The following is a 22,925-nucleotide window of genomic DNA, read 5'->3' as shown; positions in this document are numbered from 1 at the left end:
GTATGCAAGACTACATATTCCAAACTGCAGAGTTCATTATATTAATATAAATTAGAGTTATCATTATGGTAATTACATAATGCCTAATAAAATAAATTCCACAGACCTTAATAATTTGCCTTTATTCAAAAAAGTGGCTATTTCCAGTAGCTCCTGGGTATTAAAATCATACTTACCTGTTCAATGTTCTCTAAAGTGCACTTGAGAGCCTCAACTCATGCATTTGTCTATTCTGTGTCTTCATTTCCTTTTCTGTAGCTTAAAATTTTAATTCCTTCTAGATATTTCTCTGTAAAATACATTTATATTTTGAGTCTTTATGCTTTGTCCTTTTCTAGCTTAAAATACTTGTTAATGAGTCTTTATTTTGGTTTTGTTTGTAATTTTTTTTCCTTCCAGAACTTGTAGAGTATATAGAAAATATAGAGTTTGTCACTTAAAGCCTTTCAGCTCACTGGTCACTACTTTGTCTCCTCACATGCATCTCTTGGCATCTGACACATGAGAAGTTTTCTCCTGGAGCTGGGTGCCCTCCCAAAACCAGGAGAGAGGCAGGAGCTTGCTGCTGCTGACATTCCATTCGTGTTGCCCTGTCCAGGCAGTGATGGTTTGTCCAGTACAGCTTCTCAATTTCTCTCATCTCCCTTATGGCCCTCCCTGGTGGAATGGGATGTGGGCCTATCTCTATCCAAAGCAGCACTGGCTCTGGACCAGGCCTCTCAGGGCTTGGACCAGTTGGAAGTTGAAAAATTCAGGAATGGAGATGGCACAACCTCTTGGGGTTACTCACTGAGCTGCCTCGCTATCATCACTGGGAAACAGATTCCTTCACCTGCTGGACTGTGGTCTGATGTGTGCTATGCAGGGGGGACAATCTCTTATCTTGATCTCTGGGCTGTGCCCGTTTGTACGTCCCAGGAGCTGCAGGATGCCTTAGTGACCAAGGCTCAGTGCACACTGTTGGGATCTCCAGGTCATTGGTAAGGGCGTTGGAGGCCTCTGGACAGACCCCTGCAGCTCTCCCTCCAATTGGGGCTGGTCTGTGGGTGGGCTGCAGCTCCCTCAACCTGAGTGTCCAACCAGCATCTTACCTGTCTTAGTTGAGCTCCAGTCTTTTCTCTTTCTTGGCCATCTCTCTGAATATTGTGTAAATTCTTAATAGCAGTTATAGTTGCGCTGCTTTTCCTCCCTCACCCCCAAAAAAGACCCTGTACTTTGCAAGAGAGCACAGGAGTGACACAGTAACCGAAGATTTACTCAAGAGGATTTTCTGTACTGGGGCTCCCATGCTTGATTTCCTCAAAACACGAACCATTAGTTGTCATAGAGTAAGTAGGATAATTGGGTTCTTTCTGAGAGGACAGGTAACTAAGATCCTGCATTGCACTGTTGAATTTCTGGAGCTATAATGGAGTTTAACAGCTTTTATGTCTGCAGTGTGTTCTTTCAAGCAGAACAGGCTTTACTGAATTGGTAATTGGCTTTCCTTTTCTTTGGTTATCTGCTGTTGGATACCTCTGTTTTGTGTTGAGGAGATGGAGGAAGCTATGAAAGGATCTAAGATGACACGAAATTACCCATCAGCTTGTGAGAAATGCCGTAATTTCTTGGTTTTGACAGTACAGACTGCAGTATGATCTGCATGCTACTGACACACTGCCTTTGAATAGGTGAGGAAAGGATGGATTTGGTCCTGTTTCTCTCCTTAATGCCTGTTGTGGTTGTTGCATTGGCATTAGAAAAATATAAATGGTTGTGGTCTCATTTCATGAGGAAATGACTGAATATAAAAACAGTCTGGTTCCATTACATGAAGTAATGGCAATAATTTGCTCGACTGTAGAAGTCAGAAAAATCTTATTATGAAAACCAAGAGAAAGAAAGTCTAAATTTTGCACCGTGGTAAATGTTGAATAAAAGGTAGGTTTATACAAGGTTAAATTATTTTGTCAACACATTAGCTATAAGGATTGATGTACTGCTCAGTTCAGGAGGACCAACCAGCAGCCTGCCAGCAATTTATGAAGAAGGCAGAACTGAGCCTTTTACAGAGGCATTTACCTGAAAAATGACAGATTATAGTAATAAATTGGAAAATGGAAGGTTTAGACTGGATATGAGGAAAGAAAGCTATATCATAAGAATAATTAAGCAGTGAAGCAGGTTGCCCAGAGTCTGTGCAGTTTCCATCATTTCATGTGTTCAAGACGAAATGCAATAAAACCCTGAGAGGAAGCCTGGGTTGACCTTACCTTGGCCAGCAGGTTGAACTAAAGACATTCATATATATCCCTTAAAACCTGAATTACTCTCTGGGATAAGGGTCTTCTTAAGCAAGATTCATATGGGCCTGGCTTTAAATTCCATGGCCATTTAGCCTGGGTGAGCTCTGCAGTTTATGCCCTTTGAAAAGACCAGTTGCTCCACAGCCTTTGTTCATCTATAGCAAAACCATAGTTTTTATTACAAGGGATAATTTCATGTTGAATGCTGCAGCAGTTAGTTTGATTCTCAGGTGGTATCGGTTGTTGTCAATTTAGAATTCATTCTATATGCATTTGTTTCACTGGTTTTACACACAGTGCATCTCTTACTCTGTATTAACCATGTCATGGGCTACATTTTTACTTCTTTCCCAGGCTTCCTTCATTGTTAATTTTAAGTACCGCTTTGTGCTCGTTTGCTCCTGCCAGACTTTCTGCATAATTTTCCTTCTTTTGTTACATTTCCCAGTGTCTATAGAGGTGACAGTAGCAAGTTATTTAGCTGTTTGTCATAATTCAAAAAAAGAATTTGTTGAAAAGACAAAACAAACCCCAGATACCATTATTGTGAAATTTGTAATTCTTAGGCATTTTATTGTAAAGTTATCTTGGACCTTTTTTCATTATTACTATTGTTAATAATATATTCTTCCACTGCCATGAGACAGAAAAAAAGCTGAGGAAGCCTATCAAATTTTTATGCTGCAAGCCACTTCTTTATAACTGTTTTGTTTGGATACTTGTTTTGGTTCATATTCTGAAAGGAAATACTATTTTGCATCAGTGTTACCTGATAACTTTTATAATCCCAAAATTATATGCCTCTAAGATATGAAACATAACATAGCCAATTGGTGCACGTGCTTAGTGAATTATGTTACTTCTATCTTGAGTTGAGGGAAGGATCCTTAGTTTCACATTTTTAAAACTTGTATCCTTGAATCAGTTGTGTTTTATCTTGCAGAGCAGGAGGTTTATATATAGAAAGAGTCAGGGTGGTGGGAAAAGAATGAATTTGGGGAATTCCATAATTAGGACCCAGAGTTAACCCTGCTTTGGTGAGAACAGTTTACTGAAAGCTTTGGACTGAATTAGGGTTTCATAGCTTACATTGCTATCAGTCTGTGTCCTCATCCTAACTCTCTGCAAGCAACATCTTTGCCCCACTGAGTTTTAACTACCCCCTGAACTGAGCAGGGATGTGGGGGATGTTGGGATGTGACCCATGACGAGACTGACATTTTCTCAGGCAAGGAGGGCAGGACAGACTGTGGTTGGCAGGTCACAGCTGGCCAGCAGCACATTTTTTTGGCAGGGGGCAGAATGTGCAGGCAGTTACTAGTGAAATACACAGGTTTGCAAGTGCGTGTGCTCTCACAAAATCAGACTACTTTAAACTGAGATTTAGCCTGAGAGATTTTATCTTTCCCATAACGTGAAGCATTTCAAAATGGGGAATCAGATCTTTGCAATCTGGTTAAGGTCATGGTGCTATCTTCATGCTACTGTTTTGATTTTACTAGGATGTAGAGTTTCATTTGGCTTATGGGCAGACACATTTCCTTTGAACTGTGCTAAAGCTTACACCATGTTTTTTTTAGTTAAAAGACTGCCAGCAGCTGGTTCACATTTTTATTATTTTTTTCTTTTTTGGTAGTTATGTGAATTGTGAATTGCTCTGAGGAAAATACAAATGAGTTGTGAATCAATTAGAGCTATCATTCTGGCTGAAGGAAATACAGAAACAAAGCCCATAGTTGTAAGGCATTTGCAGGTCACAGAAGAGCTTGCTCCTGATCATCAGGTGTTCTTGCACAATATAGAGGTACATGGCTCATTATTCCCTAAGTAATAAGAAAATTCATTTTAAAAACATTTCAAGAGTGAGAATTACAGTTTGTCTGATTATTGATATATGCCAACTCTACATCTTATCAACTTTTTTTTTTTTTTTTCTGAAAACATGTTAATTCTTTCTCTAGAAATTATTGCTTTGTGGCAAAGATTTTATGTTATAACAGTTGTCATGCCTAGTGGCTTGATGATGCTGCGTCCTCCACCAGTTTCTTCTTGCCTGTCTACCCTCCCCTTTTCAAAGGCAATCAGTCTGTCTGCCTGCTTTTGTTATTCATTTTGAGCTTTTCCATTTTTCCTGATGGGATGTGGTATAGCATAAAAAAAAAAAAAAAGCTTTTAAATTACCACTTATAAGAAGGAAAATTACTGATTCTAAGAAGGAGCTACTTTGTGGCCTTCCTGTAGGTGCTTCAAAGTGCATTCAGGTACAGCTGGAATTGGCATAGACTTTCTGGTCAAACTAAAGCAGATGCCATGGAAATAGGCAGTTGTCATGGAAATAGGCATGGTTATATTGCCCTATTTAGCCTGTGTAAATGCCATTATCTGTACTTCTGACTATGAATGGGGATCACAATTTCGAGCGCTGGAACAAAATAATTACATTATTTGATGCTTGCTTTTTATTATTTCTTCCTTTTTTTGTGTTTGTGATGTTTGGATTTGTCACATTAATTGTACTTGCAGCAGTAAGCATGGCTTTAATTGTTCTCAAACTGTATCCAAATATTTTGAAAATTGCCAAGCATTCTCTCCTTTATAGTCACTGAGTTTTATTTTTAAACTAACTAAAACTTAGAGCAAGTTTACTAAATATCTCATGGGTTTTTGTTTTTTTATTTTATTTTTCTATTTCAATACCCAAAGTTGAATTGTCGGTATTTTGCAACAGGTTTGTAATGGAGATGAAAGGTCATTTTTCACCTGTTCCAGAAAGTAAATGCTTGATTTAGTTTTTGAATGCTTAATTCAGAGGTCTAATGTGCTGAATTTGTAGTAATAGGTCTCATTTGATGAAGTTTTCTGAGAACTATTTTATACATGGGTAAGGGTAATGACATGATGCTCCTAGGTTTGAGTCCCAGCTCATTAAATGGATGCCTTGGAATCCTAGCTGGGCTATTAATTTTTCATGTCTTTATACAGTATAAATGATTAATGTGTGCTCCTGCACTAGAGTCTAAGATTTTGAAATGTGAATAACAGATGACACAGCATACTTTGAGCTGTGAAAATGTTTCCCAGGGGAGCATTGAAATCTGAAAAAAGTGAACAGACCAAAGGAAGAGTTAAATGAAAGAAAATGTTTTAGGTTCCTGTCACTTGAAAACAGATAAATATTGTTGCAGAGGAGAACATATGTGGCCCGAAGTTTAGAGTCCGACTAGCTGAGGGCGAAAGGCCGACGCCCCTCTGCAATTCCTGGCCAGCACCCTTCGGCGTCTGATGGCCTCGGGCTGTGCTGGCTGCGGACTGGCGTACATCGCTGGTATAGGAGAGGAATGGAGCTGACCATTTCCCGGGGGTTAAACATCGGTTTATTGAAGGTGATGCCGGATCCAAACACCGGGAAACCAACCGGGAAAAAGTTTTTTTCATAGGGGGTGAAAACAGGATTATAAAGGAGGGGGGTGGGTACAGGCGGAGCCAATCGGGAAAGGTGAGGGGATGAACTTCACAGAACTGACACTCTATGGAGACCAATAATCAAAAGGTAAGGGAGGTGTCCTGGGACCCCAGCCAACCACCATCTCCAGAGAGAAGGTTCTCGAAACCTGGGAGGAGGAAGGGAGTGATTGACTGGACAGGGAGGAAACAACTTTCACTTATAAGGGAAACCAGGGGAGGAGCAATTACATATCGGCAACTATGAATAGCGGTTACTATAGCAACTTAGCTGACAGGCTAGCACTGGCGGGAAAAACTGGGGGAACGAACTCATTTTACACTTAATAGGGGAGAACAATACATAAATTGGGGGAATAACACAAGAAACTTAACAACACACTACCACATATTGTAACTTCCCTTGAATATTATATTGTTTCCTACAGATGTAGGAAAACCTAGGTATTTAATGTCATATCAGATAAGCTACTTCAAAAAGTATCTTAAATAAAGAATAGGTGGGGTTATTTAGTTAGTCTTTGCACTCAGTTTCATTTCAATGAGAATTTATGCAGTTGATAGCAGAGGAGTTACTTTACCAGTAGTTCCCTGCTGGGAGTTACTTTAGAAGGAGTGCTTTGCTCCCATTGCCTTTGAGAGATGCTGTTAGGTCTCTGCCAGCTGAGGTGGTCCAGGGGAGCAGCAGGAAGAGCTGTGTCTGATAGAAGTTTGCTCCACTTGCAGGCTTCTGAGGCATGGACCATGAAATCCACTCACATATAGGGCCAGAAGCCAAAGAACGAAATTAAGAGACAGCAAGGACTAGGATGTGCTAGGGGATGGTTTGTGGTCTTGTGCCATTCATTTTCCACTGCTGGGCGAAGTTTAGTCCTGCAGTTCAGAGGTCTGTGAAGCGTAAGAGTAACGCAAAGGGCACAAATTTGTTTGTTTCACTAAGCCATTACAGTAAAGTTCCTTTCACTTGCTTAGTCCTTCACTGTTGTTTTGGATGTTTATGTTTTTACAAAATCACAGCGTGAATTTTGCAAGCTGTGTAGCCCCTCTCAGCTATACTTCCTGTGAAAAACCTATTAGATGATACGTGGTGAATGACATTAGATAATACCTGGCCAGAAAACTACTCTTGCACTTGACTGGAAACTGATTCAACTCCTGATTTACGAAAGGCTTTCTGCTAACACCAGTTTACTTGGCTGTGTTGTTTCTGCAGGAGATTTGCGCTCTGCTGCTACCATGTTTGCTTGTAGAACATTTTCACTCTTTCCCTGCTGGGAGAGCTTTTTTTTGGCTCTAACATGACAAAATACAGACACTTGTTAAAAAAATTAAAACCTCTTATGCACATAAAAATTACTGTGACCGGTCTCCTGACTTTCTTATTAGGGGTTCTCTTGAGATGCTTCTAAACATTGGTTAAACTACAAAGCTTCCTCAGCCATGTGCTTCTGAAGGGCTGCCTTGGAGAGTGGAGCCTCTTGGAAGCTTGGAGCCAAGTTGGAAATTCAGTTGTGTGTTGCCTCCTAAAACTGAATTATACTAATAGTGTAAGAGGTTTGCAACCTTGCTTTCTCTCATCAAGGCTTCCTTCCTTTTGAGGAGCTCCCAGGAGGTGCATCTTGTCCTGTTTGTTAGTAATTCCTCTTCTGCTTCTGTCTTCAGTGCACTTTCTGGGAGTCTCTGAATTGCAACTGTAGCATAAAGTACTTTCATACATGCACCAGCACAAATTAGTCTTATACTACTTTTGTACCACATATGTCTACTCTAAATAGGTACCAAATACCTATCTGTTACTTACATGTCGTAGGATTGATATTCAGAATTGCAGGAATGATTGAGGCTGGAAGGGACCTCTGAAGGTCACCTTGTCTAATCCTTTTCTCAGGCAGGGATGCCTAGAGTTGGTGGCCCAGGACTGTGTCCAGTTGGGTTTTGAGTATCTCCAAGGATCCAGACTCCATCATATCTCCATGTGAATGAAATCTGATTTGGCCTTTTAGCATATTTCAGTACTGATGAAGTATTTGGGATGCATTTAATGCATCATCATTTACGACATTCTGCAGTAAATGTTGCCTTTGATATTTGCAGTAAATCCCAAATTTGGTCTGTTGTAAGGCTGCCATGATATGTTATACATAGAAGACATGTAGACTGACCGTAGAAGCTGCTGAACTGTGTTTTGTGGCTGTGTTGGGGGTTTGTTGGGAGGGAAAGGTGACACGATGAAGGACTGTGAGGGAGGTGAATAAGCTCATGTGTAAAGGACACACAGCTCTGTCCCCATCTCTGGGACAGGAATATTATTCTATTCCTGTCCCTAGACCCCTGTCTCAGGAGGTCTCCTGTCTTCCAGTGTCCACCCCTGGCCTATAGGGATGCCATTCCAGGAGCTAGGCATGGCCTGGGACAGCCCTTGGGTAGCTCTGCTCTTACCCACAGGTTCCACACCACTGGTAGCTCCACATTTGTGTGGACTGCTGAGAGTACGGCCCACAGATTTGGAAAGCTTCCAAAGTAAATTTTATCCTTCTTTTCCTTTTTTTCCTGATCCTCGCCACATTTGGTCTTAGGCCATGGAGAAAAGTTGGAGAATTACTTGGATTTTGCTTAGCTTAAGTAAGGCTCTCAGGAGAAAATGCAGATGAAGATGTGTGGTACACAGGGTTGTTTTGTCTTGTTGAAATGGAGAAATGAGGAGTTGTTACAAGATGCTACTCCTGACTCACATAGAAGACTTTTGGGGCATATTGCCACCTAATTTCTCCACGCTGCAATCTTCCCACGTGTGAAGCAGGTGTAGACACATTTGCATTAGCAAGCGTTTTGTGAGGTTGAATATTTTGAGGTTGCTCAGCTGTTTTGGGATCCTCAAAGTGAAATTACAGTATAAAGGGCAAATAAATAATTATAATTTGGCCACTTCATTTTTCAAGACAACTTAGTTCTAAGCTAAGGAAACTTCAAAGCTGACATGTCATTAGGAAATAAAAAATTACTAAAAGCTAAGGAGGTTATTAAGCCAAACTGTGATTAACTGAATTAGAATGAAGTAATGGCAAAATATTGCCACATATGTAATTACCTCTTTAAAAACATAAGCATTTAAAAAATTGATGTTTAAAAGTAGGATTTTTACCAAAGAATCTCTTTGCATGATTTACATTTCTTTACAGGAAAATAACTAGTGCCTCAGAATGTGATAAAACTGTATTATTATCAATGCCTACAATACAAAAAGATGAAATTGAGTAAAAATTCTAGTGTGTGGAGTTTATTTTCTCATATTCATATAAATTAATTTTACAAATAAAATAAAAAGACAGATTTACTAGCCATGCATATTAAAATTATTGCCCTTATGGGAAAATTGGCTTTTTTAAGGATTCTTTGAGAGGGAAGCACCAAATTATTAATCATGTGTTGCCTAAGTGATAAGAAGGTGTTTATTGACTGAATGTTTTACTGGGACTGGCTACAGTAGAAAATGAAAATATGCTGAGTAAATTAATAAAGACAGTGCAAAGAATAAAATTACTGCCATTCTTACAAAGTTAAATTTTTAGCAAAATTCTTCCAGTAGAAGCTAAGGAGCCATCTTTTCCTGGCAATATGAAATTTCCCACTGAGCTTTTAATCTGAGTATCAATATATAAGATTAGCCTGATTGAGACAGGTGATTAAGTCTCCAATTTCATTTCAGATGGAAAAAAAAAAAGAAAGCTGTGCAGTAGAGCATGAGGAACTGTCGTCTGGTGCTCTGTGCATGGTCATTGTTTTTTCAGTCATCTTTTAAGCCGCAGTGTGTGCCTTGCTTCTTTTCAATGTGCTGGAGTAAAGCTGGTTGTGCTGTCTGAGAGGAATGTAGCAGCTTTCAGCTGGGGGTTCATTAACAGGTTGTTCTCTTTTTTTTTTTTTATCAGTTGCAACATGAGTAAATACAAATTTCAGGTACAAGTTACTAGTAAGGATAGCAGTCAGATCCAGGCTACCATATGTATTTTCTGTCTGTGTAAGAATGAGAAGCAAGGTGTTAATATCAGCATGTCAATATTCATGGGGGGAAAATGTGTAGAACCTGCAAGAACTGGCTGCTGTGCACAGAATTTTTGTCTGATGATATTACTGGAGACGTCATTTTATGGTATTGCTTAACAGGAATTTTCATAGAGATGGCTGTATCTGCAAAAGAGAAGGAAAATGCCAAGAGTCAGTGAGGTTTTACTGCTTGCTTCCTGTGTGGAGGTAGTATTGAATGCTATATGATTGTCCAATTTAAACACTAAATGGATAGCTCCAAGTAGAGATTAGGTGGTGCACATGTCAAGAAAATAAATGTTAGTCTCTCACTGTACACGAGCTTTAAACAGCCTTTGCTCTTCTGAATATTCGCACATTATATCTTGGAGCTAGACAAATGCTTTTGCTATTTTTCCATTATTGTTATTATTATGTGATTGTGCAAAAAGCTGTCTGGATTTTATAGCCCCTGACTGCTGCCAGCTCTGTTTGAATTAGGTCTGTCATTTCTATCATATGTTACTTGAGTAGGGCATTCTCAAGTATTGTAGCCTCTCAGGGCTATTGCTTGCTGCCCTCTCCCAGTATTCTCTGCAGATGAAAGAGATGCTGAACCTGTAGGAGGGTTTTAGGGTTATTTTTTCCTCTGATGGAGCTTTTACTCTGTCTTCACCATTTGCATGTCAACCTCTGTGAAGAGGGCCCATCTCTGTGTTGCAGATTAATTCCCAAAGCTAATTAAACCTCATGAAACAGTTTTTTCAAGCCCAGCAAAGCTACTACAATTGAAGATAGGATTGCTTTGGTTGAGTGACATAGCTGAAACTTCTGAAGCATCCAGCATCTGTGAATGTTCTGTCTTTTGTGGTTTGGGAGCACATTCATTCCTGTTTTTCAAGAAAGGGGCTGTAAGAAAGCCGTATGCATTTGGTGAATTATACGTATTCCCTGAGGTGCTGGGGTGGCAGTGTTTGACGAGAAAGACTATTCAAGTGTGGATCAGAGTCAATGCCTGAAATCTTCCTGAGGTTTGAAAAATGTCTGTGTCAAAAGGCTCTTGTCCCATTCAACTCCTATGGCTTTTCTTTTCAAAACATGTCAGTTTGAGTGTAAATGTTAAAGCTTTCATTCTCATTACGTCCTTTTGAAGCGTAAACGAGATTTGTATAAACCTGCTAGATATTTAACATTCATTTTGCAGAGTACGCAGGTAACTATCAGCATATAGGGAGTTGATAATGCTTGCAGACTAATTGCTTGAAAATGGATTCACATTATCCATGAAAAAAACTAATAATTCATTTAGCTGAAAGCTCAATGCACATGATCCTTCAAAACTGTCTAATGACTCAAGACCTTCTTTGCATTTTAACTGTTTTTTCTTAACCAGATAAGGATCTTAGATAATGTGCTCATAATTGCTTTATTGCAAGAAAAGTATTCCTGGAGGAGGTTCGTTTCTTTTGTTACTTCAGCTTTCAGTGTAATCCTCTTTCTGCCTCTGTATCGAAAATAATATAGAGGACTGTTTTCTTATGACGTTGACAAGACATGACTTTATTTGGCCTAGAGAAAAAACCTTCTTTGCTCATTCTGAGAATGTTATACTAATTGCAGATGCTGATGTATTCTTCCCTCCTACATTCTTGTATTCAGTCAAAACTGAATATATTTTCAGATGAGACCTGCAGAATCTGCTGCTCTTTAATATCAGACCACAAAAAACCAGCACTCTGCAGCCTCAGTTCATCTCACTGGTGAGCTTCTCTTCATGAATATACTTTATTCTGCTTTCTGAGCAGGAAGGTTTAAGGGCATTTTGTCTGAAAACTCTCAGCAATAGTTTTGATTCCTGTTTGCTTTGTATGAGGTAGCACTAACTTTCATGTTTGAACTACAAGGTTTGTGAGCTGCTAATGTGAAACAAACCAAAGACCCACATATGTGTGATAAATTTTAACCCTGGGAGTCTGGTCTTTGTAGAGTCCCTCTCTAATGAGTAGAGAGGATGTGGTAGCTCCTCTAGCAAAAACCAAAACTGTTCCAACTTCCTCTGCTGGGTTGCTCCTGGAAGAAACTTCAGTCTGCCCATTGAGAGTAGAGGAAATCTCGTGAGATTACAGTTTTAAGGCTGCTTTTTTTAAGGCTAGTTTCTCAAAGAATTTCTTAATAGTAAAAAGAGATGTAAGAGAATGCTTTTAATAGGTCAATGCTGAATCAGTAGGCTGGATATGTACCTGCATGTTGATAGCTGCATTGTAAATGCAACATCCCTCATCCAAAAGAAATTGCTTGTATTAAACAACCAGATTACTGCAACTTAGAAAAATATAAGACATGAACAGCCACCCTACCTTTTCTTACACAGGCTTCAAATAAGATTAAACTAAATTTATCACTGTGGAATAGGATTCATTAAAAGCAAAATAATGTGGTAATGCTTTTTGGTTCTCTAAAATATCTTTGCAATAGATTAACCAGATGTCACCTGAGGAATTTGTAGTTAAAGCTAGTGTATTACCAGAAGAATGTGGGAATCTGTACTGTAAAAATTTTTGATGCTTTCTTGCTCTTTATTAAAAAGAAAAAATCTGTATGATATTTTAAGATGTGTTGAATTATTCATGTAGACATATTAAACAATGAAGACTGTTGGCTTTTTACCATACCATTTTGATAATTACTGTTGCATTATTTTTTAAAAAAATAGTGTCTTGCAGCCCAGAGCTGTATTTTCCATATTATTATTTTTTCCTTGTGTTGCTGTCCTATTTAAAATCCTGTCTCATTGCCAATGTATTCCAGGTTCTGCACCTCAAGCCAAAAAGAAGCTGAGATTTCTGTGTATTACAAGGGGTTTTATACAGCATTTCTTTAATAAGGAAAGAGTATGTAATGACACATTGCATTAATTTGGCACAATTGCATTCCTCAGTGGTGATGCACCTGGAAATCATAAAGAAAGTTTCATAACTCTAGAAATTAGGAAGTTGTTGACTTTACTAGAACTTTACTAGAAGCATTAGAACCAGAAAAAAAGTTAAGCTGTCCCAAAATAAATTACATCTTTTTGATACAGAACAACAGTATCATACAAGACAACAAAGTATGTGAAGTGAAAGCTTCCTAGGGAAAAATACCTTCATTCATATTCTTTTAATTGTAGGTGTTTGAAAGGCCTGAACTTCTTGAAGTAGTCTTGTCATGATGAGTTGACAGTATAGAAATGTAATCAAAATTCTTATTTAAATGGTTGACAGCATTGGATTTTTAAATGTTTTATTATTAAAATAGTGATGTATATATAGTAGAGAAGTTTATTAATTTGCATGAGTAAGTTTCTTCTGGATTGTGAATGCATTGTGCCATTGATGAAGAGACATATGAACTTGCACTGTATAGGTCAGTTTGTTTCGGGCTGATATTTTTCTCTTGTCTCACTGTAATCCCATTATCTCAATTATTTTGTCCTACAGACAATGGAGAACTGAGTACAGTATTGTAAAAAATAAATGTTCTTTGTAAGAACTTGATTTTAATGCAATTTTTGTAAGACGGTGGACAAAAACTGAGAAAGTATTTTATTTTTTCCCTTTCTGCAAAATCTAATGTGTTAAAGTTAGACTGTTACTTCAGTTGGGGTCTAAGTTGTGGGTCTTGTGTAGTATGTACCTGACCTCTCTCCTCCCTGCTGCTCTGAACTGGATAATGAACAAGTTATTCTTCATCTCCATAATTACCAAATATGCTAGGAATAAATGTCTAGCAATAAGTACCCATATTTCACGCAATGCTCATGTGCCAGCCTTCAACCTTGGAGATGCCACGTGTCTTGATGATGTTTTCTTTCTGATGTCAAAGATGAAAATGGAGCATGGTGGGTTTGTCTGTGCTGCTCTTGATCAGTGCAATGGGTCATTCAATAGATAGTCTCTAGACATGAGACTGCTCTTTTATTTGGGCTTTGTATTCCATATTTCTTTTTTAAATTTAAACTATTTAGCATGGAATGATATTATTTTGCTAAGAATTTGTTTGCCTGATTTCAGGGTAAAAGATAATGTAGTGCACATCTGAATAAAGAATATTTTTGATTTTAAAAAAGTGTAGAAATGCTTGAGACTCAGCTAAAGAACTTTGCATTGTCTTGACACATCACTTGGTTTATTTTTCATGCCCATTATGTTGCTTTGTTCAAATTTAGTGAAAAATAGTGAAGAATAAGTGCAGTCAGAGGCATAAGGTCTTTTACATGATCATCTGAATTTTAACATTAATTTTGGTGCAGGAAGAAATAACTAGTGCAAGAATATTATGAAAGCTTTCCAATGAGTTGACAAATGTTTTTGCAAAATTATAAGAATAAACTTTAACTTTTTAACCAGATTCACTAGTGTTTTCAATACCATCCTTCTTGAAAATATTTACTGTGCTTAAAATATAAAATAACTTTATAAAAAATGACTGGAAATCCGCAAGCTTGTATGTGTTTCTGTATAATGGGTAATTTTTGTGTGTTGATATTAAGGACTTCATTATGCTATATAATACAATTCAAAGTCACTTGGCTTCCAACTGGTTCTTTTAAGTGATTATTTATTTATCATTTATTTATTTTATCAGAGATGCATCTATCTGATGAAGGTAACAACACCTGCCACCCTAAACTCCTATGGAAGTTGTTTGGGGTACACTTTAAGTCAAATTATATTTTAATGTGGAGGAGGTTTGTAATTTCTCTTTCACTGTCCACCTCTCATTTCTCTCACTGATGCCACTATATCAAGTTTGGGCCCAGCTAAACCAAATAAATCCTGCTGTCTGATAAAAAGTGAAATGAGGAATGTGGTGCCTGAAGGAATATTTCAGCTTGTCATTCCTTTCAAAGGAAAAATGTCTCCTTGCTTTACTACTACTCCGAGGACAGAGAAGATTACAGAATGCCCAAGATTAATATCTCTTCTGGTGCATCATTCAACCATTTCCCTTAACTTAGGAATGAAAAATTTGTTGATGGTTTTTCATGCTTGCACTGCTTTTTTGGTTTTTTTTACTGTGCAGCATCTCTGCATGAGCTCATGCAGCTCAGGGCAGCAGCTACATATGGGGCTGCAGGGGGGTTGATGCACTTTAGGTGTGCTTTAGGTATAATTTTCAGATGAAAGAAGAGTTTTGGAAGAGAAGGTTTTAAAAATCTCAATTAGAAAAATATGTATCTGTTTACAGAAAAAATAAAGATCCTTCAAAGTGCTTTTATATTAAAGCAGCTGCCTTTTGTAAATCATCAAAAGAGAATTGACTCAAGGGTTTCAATTGTGTACCTTTTTGGAAAGCAATACAATGATGTTACTGTATTTGATATGGTGAAGTACTGTTGAAGGTGGACTTCTGGTCTTCTACCCAGAAAACTGAAGGATGAAAACATCAAAAGACATATCTGGAAGTAATAATGCTTCACCCAGTATGAGACAAATAATCCTTATCTTAAAGTGGACTATTTGAGAGAAAATTATAAATGCAACACTGTACTTCAGTGCCCTTATATTTGTGGAAACATCTCTGTGGGCAGTCGGGGAAGAACAGGTCAGTGCTACTTGGGAAGTGTTTGGGGCAGTTTTGTTTTATTTGTACACATGCACTCCTTTGTTTTAATGCAGCATCAAAACTTTACATCCACTTTATTGCCTTCCACCCCTAGCCAGTTGTTGTCCAGGCCATGCCCCATCCCTATGGTAATCCTTACACCTCTCATGGCTTGCCAGAGACCACCATGGGACCACCATGAAGGGAGGTCACTGTTGGTGCCACTCTGCTTTCCCTAAGCCTTTCTTGCTAAATGGAAATAAAGTATGTACTTCAGAGTCCTTTATAAAACCACATGAGTAGAAATCTGATAAATCTGACTGAGTTCAAGAAGCATTTGGACAACATTCTCAGGCACGCTGTGTGAAACTGGGGCTGCAGCAGGCTGGATGTTGGATTCGATGATCCTGATGCATCCTTTACTGCCAAGCAGATTAAAAACTGTTTAATTAATTTGTTCTAATGGAGTGCATAAATTCAGTGTATTAAGAATATTAACCCTGAAAAAATGATACTTAGTAACAATGGAAATAAGTTATAAAATAATCTTTACTGATACTTATAAAATCAGAAGTTTGGGGCTTTTTCTTGAGCCTTCTCTGACCCAAGTGGTGACTCTTGATCCCATGGCATGGGGTTTGCTTGCCTGCATGCTCCAGGGATGGTCAGTGGTACCTCATGTAAGGGGATTGCTTCTCTGGTCAGGTTCTCAGCTGACAACTCTTCACCTGGTCAATCAGCCCCTGGTCCCAGGATTTTGTTGGTTTTGGGAATGAAATTATAACCCTTATGATACTGGAGTGAAAAATGAACCTGGGTGTCTAACAGTCATGAGGATACAAGCTACTAAACATGCATTTTCATAACCGGGACTCTTGCTGGCCTTGGGTTCTCCAGATTTTGGAATAGTTTAATTGGATTTTGCTTTACATCCCTTCCTATACAAATTGAAGAATGTATGATACACCTGTGTATTTCCCACCTCCTTCTTTCTCTCTAATTAACTTTGGTCCAATGATTTTAAACTAATTAGATCATCCAAGCTGGTGCTAGGAGGCAGGGAGACGTTTCTAATGTGTTGGATTCAGTGAAAGTACAAATTGGATATTTTTCTGGCAGAAGCTGTTTTCCTGCTTTTTCATTCACTGATAGAGGATTTAGTTTCTCTCCTCTGCCCAGTGCTTCCAGGTAAATGAATTAAAAGCATTTTAACAGGGTTAGCCTTTGTAGGAGCAATATGTGTTCTGCCGGGTATCTCAACAGCTGGTAATATTAAATTTCTTTCTTATGTGGGGTGAAATGTGACCCAATAAAACAAGCAATGGCATACTTAGAATGAGCATTGGGATTTCACTCCACTGACCATTTTAGGATTCAAGCTGGTTGTTATGTTCCCGAAGCAGTGTATTTCTATTCCTGGCATTTTCTTTGCTTATGCATCTCACACGTTTACTTCCAAGGTAAAGAAAGCTACTGACTCAATATGTTATAATAAAAAGTGAGGACAATTATCCTTGTTATCTGCCTGCCTTGCAGTCTTTTTTGCCCTGTTTTGCTTGTTTCTCAACCACAGATTAAACTGGTGTCCTATTTGTGCTTCCTAGACAAGTAGTGGGACTAAACAAACCTTTTCCAGCTGAACCTGACCTATGAGGTGAGAGGAGTGTGGAGGAGTGGTGGAGAAAGATGATGAAAGGTATCCATGGGATACTCCCCAAGGAAGAAGTACATTATAAAATGAATGCATGCCTGGTTCCTGCTATATGAGAATGGTTATAGCTATGTGAGGAGTCAGTAGGACAGATTGAGTCAAATATTATTAGTGTGGCAAAAAGGGAGAAATTGGTTTAGATAAAACCAACTGAGAACATTATGAAAGAAGCCAAGATTGCAGTAGGGGGAAAAAAAAAGGCTTCATAAAGCATATAAACAGAGCAAGACTGTGCCTCTGGGCATGTGCTTGTATTTAGTGGAAGTGTTTAGCTCCAGTGCCTTGGGCAGTGCTGAGGGAAGAGCTGTGCCTTAGAACTAATCTGTTTTTTCCCTGCTCATCACCCTTGGCATCTCAAGGGAAGGGGCTGCACTTCCCTACAGAGAGAGGAATGGTGCAGCCTTTGCTCCAGACTGGCTTGATGCTTCTGCTCACCACATCCCAGCTTTCAAAGCTGGCTGGAGTGACAAGGGAAGGAGCCCTGTCACTGACTGAGCCCGCCAGCTCTTCAGAGCACATGGTAGTCAAGCTGTAGGGTGAAGAAGGGAGAAGAAAAGTGGGTGCAAGAGCCAAAAAATGTATTCAAGGATCATTGTGTTACGCGTCTGTGCAACTGCAAATTGTTTTGTGCACCGAGCAACGCAAGATGTAGAGGGGTGACAAGGGAAATTTGGTGTCAGACTGAGTTTGCATTGTTCAAATGGAGAAAATGTTTTATGTTTTATGACTTGGCGTGCAGCACAGCACATGAAGTAAATATGCCAGTAAATTGAGAAGCATTTTCCTCCTCAAAAGAGAGTAAATATTAATGAAGATACAGGTGGTGTGCACACAGATGCACACACAGAAGAAAATATAAGAGGAAGTAGAGCAGTTATAAAAAGCAAGCTCTGGAAGAGTTTGATGGCTGCCTTCCCAGAGGTTTTTGGTGGGGGGAAGGTGGAGGAAAATGCAATGGCAGCAACAAAAAAGAAAATCATAAGAGGGTTTTATAAACTCCTGAGGAGCTGGGAGATGAGACTGAAGGGAACTGAGCAGCATCCTCTTCTTAACAGATAAAAGGGAATGTGCTGTAAAAAGCAATATTAAAGTTTCATCTCTTTGCTGGTGACATTTTTGTGATTGATTTAGGGCAGTCCCCAAGCACAAGCTGTAACAGGCCATGCTAGGTCTAACTACAGCACCTTGCTGCAGCTCTAGAGAGACGGGCCCTGAGGACTGGCAGCAAAGGAACAGCTTTTGCTATGGTGAAGACAGCTTGAAACTTAGTAATGGGGCTCAGGGCTAGATTCAAGGACAGAAAATATTTCATGCTTATAGCCAAATGCCTAATGCACAAGCCTTTAACAAAGGATGGTACCATAGAGACCAGAGCTGGGTGGGAGACGTTTTAATTTAGTTTAAAGCCAATGCTGCCAAACACAAAACAAACTCATATTTGGCTTTTGTGTGGATGGATGAAAGTTGTGAGCGCTGAAGATCTGAAGCTTTCCACTGTGCCTCACTCACTTCTTTCCACCCTCAGACAGGGCTCAGCCATAGCTCCCATGACTCTTGTCACCTTGTGGGGCTCGTAGCACAGAAGCCTTTTGAAGGAGAAGCAGAGAGGTTTGAGGGACTGTCCTGCCCTGCCCTCCCTGGAGCCGGCCAGGCTGTTGGGAGCCTTAGAAGGATGCAGCCAAAGGAAGGGCATCTCCAGCTGTGCTGTGTTTCATGGCAGGCACTGGTCAGGGCACAGGAAAATAACAGCAGAGAAACAGAAGCGAGGGCTCTGGCAACAAGGTACTCAGTTACACAGTACCTTTGTGTATAAATTGGGAAAAGAGGAGTCTTGAGCAACATAATGTTAAAAAGAAGGGAGTGTACAGACCTATTTATTTGAATTATTTCTCCTTCAATTTTATTCTGTCTTTATATTTTTCAGTTGCTGTGTGAGTGATGCAGTATTTTGACACTCTGATGCCTTCCTATTGTATACTTGAAACTGTATGTCTTCTGTAAGATTTATGCTAAACCTCTTACAGCTTTTAGGAAAAGAAGCAGCATATTTCACTTGCTGTCTCTCTATAAACAAAACGTAGAAGGACTTTTTTTTTAAGTTTGTGATTTGGGGTAGAAGAAGTAGATTTTTTGAAAATGTGATTAAGAATAAATATGGAAGGACAATTAAATATCTGTCAGACTTCTCAGGAATAGGTGTCTAATAATAAAATTAACTCTTTTCCAGACAAAACCAGGAGAGCAGGGCTTGTCTGAAAGCTTTTATGCAATTCCTCTTCTGCCTCAACATTTCATAGCTAAAAATCTTCCTTCTCCACTTTGAGTTCAGGAAACTTCATTTAATGTCTGAATCAAAGCTGCCATAATACCAAGATTCCAGAAAGTTTAATTAGAAGACAAAATAATTAAACTTGTAATAAAATCAGAGGTCCTAGCTCTAAAACAACAAAACTGGGGGAGGAAAAAAATGCTACAAGCACACAGGTAAAATGAAGCTTGGTGGGAAAGCAGATTACTTTGTATGATGTGTATTTCTAGTACTCCATGCATGCATTACATATATGTGTGTGTGTATATATATATATGTGTGTGTATATTTGCAGGTCTCGTTTTTCACCTTTTTACTTGCAGCTAGATATTCTGTTCCGCATTTGATCATAAAATGGGTAAGGAATTTAAAATAATTTTGCAAATATAGCTTTGCTAGAAAAATAGGTAAATAAATCATGTTTACATATTTTGTCAGGATAAGTCCTGTAAACTTGTAGACTTCAAAATGTCTGTATTAATGACACAGTAGATCACAAAGACCAGTTTAAAAAATATTGTTTGTTGCCTACTTGGATTTCAAATATGCCTACACGTCTGTGTGCTCTGACAGAGCAGGTAAAAAGAAATAATTGCCTTGTTGTGACTTAAGAAAACAACTTTATTTTCCAAACTCTCCTAGATTTACTTCTAGGGAACAGTATGGGGGGTAAAAGAGTGTATCCTCCCAGATATGTCTTCAGGACTCTGACTCAACTGTGTTTAACCCAGCAGCAGGGTTAGGGCTGTTGCAATCTAAGCTGACAGCCAGTAAATATTTACCGTCCAAAGCACCCTGTGTTGTTTCTTTGTGCTGTCAGTTCTGTGGAGCTAATTTTGAGCTGGTGAGTTGCTGATGTGAACAGGAAGGTTCCTGGGCAGTGCTGCACTCCAGCGCTGCTCCCTGAGCACACACCTGCCCAGAGCTGCAGGAACCTGCCTGCAGGGGAGAGCCAGACCACCAGCTGTGCTCTGGGGCTCAGCAGCCCCAGTTAGGTACTAGTGTTTGCTGATGATCATATGCAGAAATGAAAACCTGACCCTACTACAGTTAGTAGTAAAAGTTCTGGCATCTTAAGTAGGATTAGAATTTCTGTTTATCTTCAGTAATAGTGTTGGGAAGCCATAGTCCTCATGTGTAAGTACTGTCCTCCAAAGTGAATTTTCAAACCCAACATATTGTTGTTTGGGAACAGAGCATAATCCTCTTATTTAAATTAAAAAATAGAATAACAACTTTATTTCAAAAACCTAGGCATATTTAAATTTATTATTTTGTTGGGGTTGCTGATTAATAGAAGATTAAATTGTGTTAGGATATGACCTTTAAAATAAAATTAACTCATTTCACTAATACTGTATTTGTTGACATACTAATTTATTTTAGCAATGCCTACGACAGTCTCAAGTTAACTTAAACTTGGTAACATGCTTATCAAACCTGAACCTAGGTTGTTTGGAACTTAGATTTATCATTGTAAATCAATGCAGTCAGGTTTTTAAGGATATTGAAGCATCTAAAGGTTCAGGTGGGCTTCAGTAGAATCACAGTAAATAACTCCTGTTACTGGGCACTTTTTTTTTGCCAGTTTTAAAAATAACTAGGCCCTTATGAACACATGTAGCATTTCCGAATGTCTTTACAGAAATTAAGCTGTCAAGTTCTGGCTCTGTGCTTCAGAAAATGGGTGGGAGAGTTAATACACTGAGGAAATAAAAGCTCTGTGAAGTATAATGGAGTGGTGGGTGATAAAATCAGCCTGCTGACCTGTTGCTTGGGGTAAAGCTTGCTAGCAAAGGCAGTGAAACAGCAGCACTTAGCACATTCCACATAGGCTCTGGCATCCTCCAGGACTGTTTCTTGGGGTGTGAAACTCTGCAAGTGGCTGGATGACTGGAAACCTGGAGGCTGGCTGCTGTGCTAGTAGTGCTTTGCTGTGGCTAAAGCAGCAGAGAGCTCAGCATATGCTAGGTCCCTTTACATTCATCTTACCACAGCCAAGACTTTGGGCTGGCAGAATTGGTTTACTTTATCCTGTCAAGGAAAGAATCTATTTCTAAATGAATTTGCAGTGCTGGAGGAGGGAGTGCAAAAGGGTGAAAGTTAATGTATGATTCTTGAACCAAACTTGGTAAGAGTTTTCTCAGTTGCTTCCATCTGCAGTCACTGTCTCAAGATGTGTTTCTGCAAGACAAAAATGCACAGATTACAACAATTATCTGTTTTCTAATGGCTTTTGTACAAGAAAGGATTAAGCAATTTAATAGTCATAGCTGGGGAAAAAAAAATTAAATGCTGGTTACTTCTTCCCCAAATTTTGCTGCTTCCCACTGTAAGGGACATGACAAGGAAGCTGGGCTCAAGCCATTTTGGGTCTGACCATCAGTATCTGTTCTTTATGTTGTTTTTCTAACTTTCCTGGATAAAATGGACTTCTGCAACCTCTCATGGGCACCCAAGGTTTCTTATAGTCTGACATGGGTATTCTGATCCTTCTTCTGTCAGGGCTTCACCTTTTGCTGTATCATACAGAGCAGCAAGAGAAGAGAAATTTTGTTTACTCCCTCTTCCCAAATCTTCCCATATTTTGTATTCATCATATTCCTTTAAGTGAAGGAGAATGCACAAATTACCATTTTTCTTCTTTTTCTGTCTTCTTTCTTGCAACTCAGAGAGATGCCACTTTTTTTTTTTTTATTGTGAAAATCACATATACCCATTGAATAATTTTTAAACCTTTAGCTCACTAGTTCCAAAATATCTGTTGTGCTGAGGCTGTCACATGAAGGCCTGACACGATACAGCTGGTGCTGATGTTGGAGCCAGTTCAATTGAACATATCTCTTTCATTCCCTGTTGGTATGAGGTGACCTAATTTATGGGGTATGTTGTGAAGTTATTGGGAAACAATACAATGGTAGGTGGAACAATGCATATATCAGCTCTTAAATGGATTAAACCCACGTGTGGCTGGGTGACTCCAAGCAGTTTCTGCACTGAAAACACAGAAGTTCATTTTAGAATTTGCATTGACTGCTAAAATTCAGTGTTTCTGTATGCTCTCTCTCAGATTTTCCTGTACTGATATTGTGCCTAATTTCATTCCTCTTGCAATGCAATTAATAGCAAGCTCTGAGAACTGCAGATTTAGAGAATGCATAATATCAAAGAGCTGGACTCCATCTGAGTGTGTGTGCAGGTGCAATCCTTGATTGGAGTAACATGCAGTTGCAACGTGCAAACAGATTCTTCTACATTACTGTAGGAAAACAGCCAGAAGCACTACAGCTTTTTGTCAGAGAACAACATTAAACCTGTGTAAGTCGCAAAGTCCCTCTAGTTTTCTTTCTGCAGGGAAAGTTCCATTTTCTGCTCCAAGATCTTTAAGGAAGCTGCTTGTCAGTGGCTGTAAGTAGGTTAGCTCAGCTGCCTGTACCTCTGTCTGTATCATTTTCATTAGCTATCACTTGCAGAGAGCTGAGAGAAATTCTTTGGGACCTTCTAGTAGCTATCACAGTAGCAATGCAGTTGTAGCTTGCCAGAATATGAGCAT

The 22,925-nt window shown here is 39.0% G+C and overlaps 1 protein-coding gene across 7 annotated transcripts in view; it reads left to right on the top strand.

Moving 5' to 3' along the window:
* Positions 1-22,925, top strand: part of FRMPD4 (FERM and PDZ domain containing 4) — a 297,809-nt gene that overhangs the window by 149,991 nt on the left and 124,893 nt on the right. For 2 of the 7 annotated variants that reach the window (XM_074534699.1, XM_074534696.1), the window contains exon 2: positions 11,449-11,527. The exons of the other annotated variants lie outside the window; for them this stretch is intronic. The gene's annotated coding sequence lies outside the window, so the exon portion shown is untranslated. The remainder of the gene's footprint in view (positions 1-11,448; positions 11,528-22,925) is intronic. 7 annotated transcript variants of the gene reach the window in all.

The sequence above is a fragment of the Zonotrichia albicollis genome, chromosome 2 (genome assembly GCF_047830755.1).
Source record: "Zonotrichia albicollis isolate bZonAlb1 chromosome 2, bZonAlb1.hap1, whole genome shotgun sequence".
NCBI classification, from domain to species: Eukaryota; Metazoa; Chordata; class Aves; order Passeriformes; family Passerellidae; genus Zonotrichia; species Zonotrichia albicollis.
This window is presented reverse-complemented; position numbering and strand designations above follow the sequence as displayed.